Source organism: Mirounga leonina, unplaced genomic scaffold (assembly GCF_011800145.1).
Source record: "Mirounga leonina isolate KUSES-001 unplaced genomic scaffold, KU_Mleo_1.0 Mir_172, whole genome shotgun sequence".
NCBI classification, from domain to species: Eukaryota; Metazoa; Chordata; class Mammalia; order Carnivora; family Phocidae; genus Mirounga; species Mirounga leonina.
The window spans coordinates 2,336,870-2,344,791 of record NW_023270442.1 but is presented as its reverse complement, the minus strand read 5'-3'; positions in this window follow the sequence as shown (position 1 = coordinate 2,344,791).

The window sequence follows — 7,922 nt, the reverse complement described above, 5'->3', positions numbered from 1 at the left end:
ATGTGCATATGTTATTAATTTAGCATCTAAAAGATTTATTATAATGATCTGATGAAATCCACAAACACATTGCCAAAGAAGGGGCCTAGTTAATGACAACAACTCCCCTTGATCTGTGTGCCCCCACCTATGTATCACTCCTAGAAGTAATCCCTACTTTGAATGTGGAGTTTATCATGGCCCATTTTATTTTTTAATCAATATATGTGTATCTAAAATACAATATTTTACTTGTATTTGAACTTTATATAAAATTGTCTCTTATAGATAGTTTTCTAAGACTTGCTTTCTTGACACAGTATTTGTTAGTGATATTAATTAGGTGGTCTCTTCATTTTCACTACTGTGTAATATTTACCTGTGTGATTTTCTACCATATGTTTACCCATTCCCTACTGGAGTAGTGTCTCATTTGGTCTGAGTGTATCACTAGAACAATCAGGGATCCTGTTCTTTAGATGCCTCTAGGTACATAGATATTAAATATTTTGTTGGGCATATATAAGAAAGAAATGACTGTATCTTAAGGTATATATAACCCTTCAATCTAACTCTACAAATCTAAGTTGTTTTTTCCAAAGTAGTTTTACCAGCAAAAAACATCTTATCCACAGTCACTCCAACTCTTTGTGTCCTCAGATTCCTTCATTTAAACCAGGTGAATAGGTATAAAATAGTATTTTATTCTCTCCTCCTTTCTATTCTGATATTTATAATATTTTTTTTTAAATTCAAATCCTCTCTGTTCTTTCTTGATTTCTGGAGCAAAATTGATTTCCAGGTTATTTTGTTCATTTTGTATGAACAAAAATATTTAAGTTCTTATTTATTTAAGTAATCTCTACACTCAATGTGTGGCTCAAACTCACAACCCTGAGATCAAGAGTCTCATGCTCTTCCAACTAAGCCAGACAGGCACCTCTGAAAAATTTCCTTTTAAGTCTTTGATTTGAAATAATTTCAAAAAGTTGTTTATCTATTTCAACCAAGGAATATCACATACAATAGACAGGCACCATTGCTTTGAAAATTTGTTGTTGCTGTTGTTTATACAGTGTTCTGCTTTTCCTTTCTGTAGGTTAAGAGAAAGTTTTGATGTCTGCCACCTAAATGCATATTCTGAATTTGTGTAGCTAGTTAACTAGAGATCATGTGGGTGCTAGAATAATTTTTGCCTATGAAAAAAGCCACATGGATCGAAGAGGTTAACTTATTCATAGTTTCTTCCTTTGGCTCTGAAAATGGTCTAAACAACAGAGAGGAAGTAGGGTTGAAGATGCTTGCCTGATAGCACTTACCAATACAGTGGGAAACCCCCTAATGAAACATGGCTTTTTGTACTCATGGCTGAGAAACCAAGTCATAGATACCTAAGAGGCCTAGATACATGAAGACTCTTCCTTATAATTGAATCTCTGTTTCAGTAGTACCTGGTTAAGCCTGGTCAAAATGAGATTCACAAATTCTAGCCAAAGCAGTTGGTCTTTCTTACCTAGATGTTGTTTGCCTGTCAATTAAAACTAGTCAAGCAATCATTAAACAAAAACTAAAACAAAACAAAACAAAAAAGTCAGTAGAAACTAACCATAAACCATCAGCTCAAACTCATTTGGCACACATTTAGAACCAGGTCCTATAACAGACAAAGATTCTAAGTCTCTGTATGTAGCCTTGCTCCCCCAAAGTAATCCCTTATCTATTTCTCATGGTGCCTGGTTAATGCACCAAAATGTGAAGGTCTAAGCAAATCAATTAAATAAGAACTATTCTTTCACTTCCACACTTCAGGACAAATTGAGAGTAGAGATTCTCCTACGAGAAGTGCAAAGTTAGGGAAACAGGGGCTTCCTGAAACAGTAGTTAGCAGATTAAGTGAATTTATTTGTCTTAAATGTCAGTATCTTCTGAGTTAATCATGTGGTCTTGATAGAAGAATAGAATATTTGAAGTGTCTTTAAATCCTACAACTTTCTGCAAACCAGCATGCCTTCATCTCTTGGGGCTGAATGAGTCCTAGAAGAGATACTAAACAATTTGTGGACAAAGTACAAGGAATCATGAATCACATTGTGAACCAGCACGAAATGAGGTCATCTTAGATATATCACTAAGAAGATACACACAGTACTTATTTCTGGGGTAAGCTGCTCTGACCTGGACATTCCCTAAAATACAGGATGTAAAGACTTTAGCTTTCTAGGCCAAATTGAGATATCAAATCACCTTAACTCTAGAGAAAATAGAACCTTAGCCCTGAGAAAATATGTGGTAAGTGAAAGAAAAAAAATATACTGAAACATGTTTCTGTGTCATATTCATTTTGATAACCACTTTTAAAATATATTTCTGTGTTTTTGAACTTGAATTTTTCAAGTTAATTCCTTTTTAAGGCATTTAAAATAAACTATTTTCCAAATTAAAGTTATTCAAATACAATTATGCATTTTTAAAAGAATGGTTTGTAACACTAAGTACTACTTTTCTTACAGGTCATTTTTTAAAGAATTCTACAAATAGAAAAGTAAAAATAGACCACTGCCTTGTAGTTTCTGTGCTGTTCTGGGGAAAGAAGAAATAGAGGAAGAAGAGGACAAATGGAATATCCTTGATTTTAAAAGTAAACATTTTTTAATAGGAAGCAAACTCCTTGCATTTTCAAGGTGCTTTCCTGAAATCTTTGTTTTGAAAGGTGATATTTTATTTTTCTTTTCGGGTATACATGGTAAATGCTTTTATCTCAGTTCATACAGAGAAACCATTCTAACAAATCATTTCCTTGATTGATTTTGAAGATGTCATCAGTTATATATGCAACGTCCACTAAGTGAATCAATTGTTTTAGTCGATTTTTGGCAGTAGTTTTCATCCATAGCTATGCATTTGAATCACCAGGAGTGCTTTAAAAAATATACTGATATGTGGGTATCAGTGCTTTTTAAAATCTCCTCTGGTTATAGGAATAAGCAGCCAGATTTGAAAACATTGCTTCAGGGAAGGCCTAGAAAAAATATAACACTATTTAAAAATGTGATATAGAAACACGCATACTTTTAACAATCCTTGTGAGAATTCATACTTATTTGATCTCTTTAGAGTATTAAACACTGGAAAAAATGAAAGATGGATACAGGGAGACAAACCCACATGCAATGGTACATAATATGCAAGTCAGAAGGTAGAAGGGCAATGAGAACTGCCACACGATCCAGGCAAAAATGACAAAGAATGGATGTTTGTTTTTAGAGGTCTCCTATTTTCCCTTTATATGCTTCTTTTCTTTTTCCCAGTTACTTTGTGTCCTCAAATTTCTTTTTGAGTCAGTAAAATACTCCACTTCTCTCCCAAATACACACACACTTGAATGTTCACTTTCTTTCTTCTATTACCATACATGTCATTAAGAAGAGCATTTTCCAAATCAAAACCATAATGAGATATTACCTTACACCTGTCAGAATGGCTAAAATCAAAAATAACAAGAAATAACAAGTGTTGGTAAGGATGTGGAGAGAAGGGAACCCTTGTGCACTGTTGGTGGGAATGCAAACTGAAGCCCCCACTCTGGAAAACAATATTGAGGTTCCTCAACAAATTAAAAATAGAACTACCATATTACCCAGTAATTCCACTATTGGATATTTATCCAAAGAAAATGAAGACATTAATTCAAAAAGATACATGCACCCCTATGTTTATTGCAGCATTATTTATAATAGCCAAGATGCAGAAGCAACTTGAGTGTCCATCAATAGACAAATGGATAAAGAAAATGTGACACACACACACACACCCACACACACATTGGACTATTATACAGCCATAAAAAAAGATAAGCTTGTGCTATTTGAAACAACATGAACCTAGAAGGTATTATGCTAAGTAAAATAAGTCAGACTGAGAAAGACAAATCCGTATGATTCTACTCATAAGTGGAATCTAAAAAAATGAATAAACAAACAAAAAGTAGAATCAGACCTATAAATATAGAGAACAAACTGATGGTTACCAGAGATGAGGAGGGTGGGAGTTGAGAAAAATGGGTGAGGGCAAGTGAGAGATACAGGATTCCAGTTGTGGAATGAGTAAGTCATGGGAATAAAAGGCACAGTATAAGAAATACTGTCAGTGATATTGTAATAGCAATGTAATGGTACAGATGGTAGTTACAATTGTGGTGAACATAGCATAATGTATAAACTTGTCAAATCAGTAAGTTTTACACCCAAAACTAATGTAACATTGTGTGTTAACTAAACTCAAAAGTAAATGCCCATTTTCTTCTATTCACCTCAGAACGGTAGAAGGAAAACAGCCAACTAAACTAAGCTGTACAAAACAGAGAGTCCTTTACTATCAGATTATTTATGTTAAAAAATAGAGAACCTTCAGTTTAAATGAAAATATAATTGGTAATATTTGAGCTAATGTGACCAACGTAAAAAAAAAATACATATTTTGGGTGGTTTAAAAAACAGTTTGGGTAAGGCACATTTCCTAATTTAAAAGATATTCATTGACTATTAACCTTATCTATTCACTAAAATAGGTGATAATGATACAGAAATTAATAAAGGATTGTCCCTGGATTTAGGAAGTTTGTAATCTAGTAGGAAAAATACGTAAGTAAACAGTTGAGTCAAATAGAGCATACTTAATTCTGTATTGAAAATTTGTTTAAAATGTTACTGATCACCTAGGAGCACCTCTTGGTGGAGCAATTCCAAAGAATACCAATGATCCTTTTATCCCACCAGTTAAACAATGGATAACGTTCCTTCTATGTATGGATAAAACACATTTTGTGTTTCTTTAAAAGAAAATGATTAATGAAGCAAGAACACATTGTCCAGATTAAATATTTTTTGGAGAATCAGAGAACATGTTTATTTTTACATTCTTAAATTGAGAAGATAAATTCAAAGTGTCACATATTTAATAAAGTACATTAATTAAACAATGTGATTTTGCTATCTTTAAAGTTATTTTATGTTCCCCACTATAAACCTCCACCATGTTTCTACTTTTAATCTTCATAAGCTGAGAGAGAGAAAAATTTGGAAATACTGAGGTGAAGGGAGTGAGATGATTTGATGACAGGTAATAGTATCTAAACTTTAAAAAATGTGATTTATGTGAAAAGAATGTGTACTTTTCAATAAGTGTATGTATATTCATCAAAGTAAAAGGCAAGTTGTCATAATGAAAAAGAATATACACTTTATAGGGAGAAAAATCTAAGCATTTATTTTAGAATTTTCATTTTAAAGATTTGTTACTTTAATTATAATAAGGTAGATTAATAATATAGAGAAAATTCTGGTATCAAAGTAAAAGAGTAGTATTCAAGTTATATTCTTATACTTATTTGGATTTAATCACAGGGTTCTTTCAAATGCTTTCCCATCCTATTTGAATATTCAGACCTGTTTTATGCAATAAGGCACCATGTCTAATGAATCAGATTTATTTATAGACAATAAAATCCAAATAATAAAATGAATTATCAAAATATTTATGAACAAATTTTATCTATGACAGCTTTTGTTAGCCCTGATCAGGTGCTAGTTATTAGCTGAGATGATGTTCCCATCTCATGTCCTAATATAACTCTGGAATATCATCGAAGCTTAAGGAAGCATTTTTCATTTTGTTTGGAGGAAAAGGTTTTGTATTATCATTACTCTTTTATGACTCATATCAAAACTTTTTGTTTCACTTTAGGTAGCTCATGGTACTTTTGTCAGCCTGCCTCACCCAATGCATGTCCTACATAAAGAAAATACGGAGTGTCTTTTTGAAATAACAATTTTCTATCAGTATGTCACTCTTTTTTTTTTTTTTTTGGTAATTGAGGTTAACATTTATAGAAGACATACAATATGGTTCATCACCATGAGAGACTATGGACTCTGCGAACAAACTGAGGGTTCTAGAGGAGAGGGGGATGGGGGGATGGGTTAGCCTGGTTATGGGTATTAAGGAGGGCACGTATTGAATGGAGCACTGGGTGTTATATGCCAACAAAGAATCATGGAAGATATACAATATGATGAGTTTTTATATTTGCACAAACCTGAGTAACCCACTCTGGTACAAAGATAGAGAAAATTCAAAATTTAAAATCTCAGTTGGAACGATCTCTCAAGTCCCTTCCCAGCCAATCCTCACCTTCACAATTCCTCAACTAATGATTACTTGGATCCTTATCCTGTCCCCACTTTACATAGATGAAATCATGCAGCATTATTTTTTTCTGTCTGACATCTTTTGCTCAGCATGTTGCTGAGGATCACCCACGTCATGGTAAATATAGTTTTGGTTTTGCCTTTTTGATGATTCAATAATATTCCATGATAGTGGCATATCACAATAAGTGCATTCCTTATTGTATTCCTGGACATTTGGATTGTTTCAGTTTGGTCTACCATGAAAAACATTTTTTTCTACAAATATTTCCACATAAGACTATTTCTTTTCTACACATCTTCATTGCTTTGGGGGACATCAGTATTTCCAATTTAGGTCATTTTCATAGGGGTTAAGAGTTCTCTCAATGTGGTTTAAATCTGCATTCCCCTGACAACAAATTTAATATTTTAGAGCAATAAGTTAAATGATACATGCTTAGTGGTGTGTAACAGATGAAGCCAAGTTAAGGGATGGTCATTAAGCACAGCTTTTTCTGTCTTATCAATGTCCTTGTGGTAGGTGTCCCTAGGAGACTGTCATTTTAACATTAGATAATATTTTGAACTTGAGTGGAGGGCTGAAACAGTAAATTAAAGTTACCCAAAGCACTGACACTGTCATCTTGATGAATCAATTATAGGACAAATTATTCCTGTACTTATAACATTTTAAAACCAATGCATATTATTTAATTCACTTTTCAACAAGTATTCTGTTGCTTCACGTTGAAAGGCCTTTAAGTTGGGGAGAAAGATGAGAAAGGGTGGGGCTTGGAGAAGCTTCATAGGTTGAGGTAGAAAATCTGTTGTAGCAAATAAAAGACTGGCCTTAAGACATAAAGTAAGACCCAGACTAAGGACATCTCAGCTAATGCAATGGGTTGAAATGGCAATGTTAGAACCAGATGACATGACATCCCAACCATATGTGTCTCTTTGGATGAATATACGGAGATATGTTGACCAGATATCAGAGGCTTCCCTGTCAATGCCCTGACTGTGCATCTGCCTTTTCACAATTTTTACCTATCCTGCAAAGGAAGGGAAGAAGGAAAAATGAGTTGCCTGAGAATACTCTTGACTATTTTGGTATCAAATTAACACACACATTAGAGCTGACTCTCACGTTCGCATTAATTTCAGGAAAAGAAATTTAGAGTTGTATTTTTGGATATATGTGTGTGCTGAGGTTTTTACTTGTTGTGTACATCCTTTTTTAGTTTCTTTAAGACCAACTCAGACAAACACTTAGGTTTACCTCCTATTTCTAGATCTATCATGTGTTTGACTGAAATTAAATGCATTAGGTGTGTTGTAACTCAGATGCTATTACATTTTTGATAGCATCATAAAAAATGCTAACTGCCAAACTTTCTTATTTGGAATTGAAAGGTCAACTGCTCATGTTTTACATAGAAAACATTGATATAAATCCCCTTATTGTCTTTAGTATTGTCAAAAAGAATATCCTCTTTCAGTTCACCTTTTCATATGTGAATTTCTTGCACTTAAAATATGAAAGCAGACTCCCTTTATGAAATTTGAAGTGATGATTGCTAAAGAAAGATTCTGACACATTCTTAGTAGCTCACACTTGGCTCAGGTTAGACTGCCACTCTGTGCCCGCTAGACTGCTTATTACTCAGAAGGAACAAGAACATTGTCTAGACTTAAAATACTTTTCTATTTTCTTTCTTTCTTTCTTTCTTTCTTTCTTTCTTTCTTTCTTTCTTT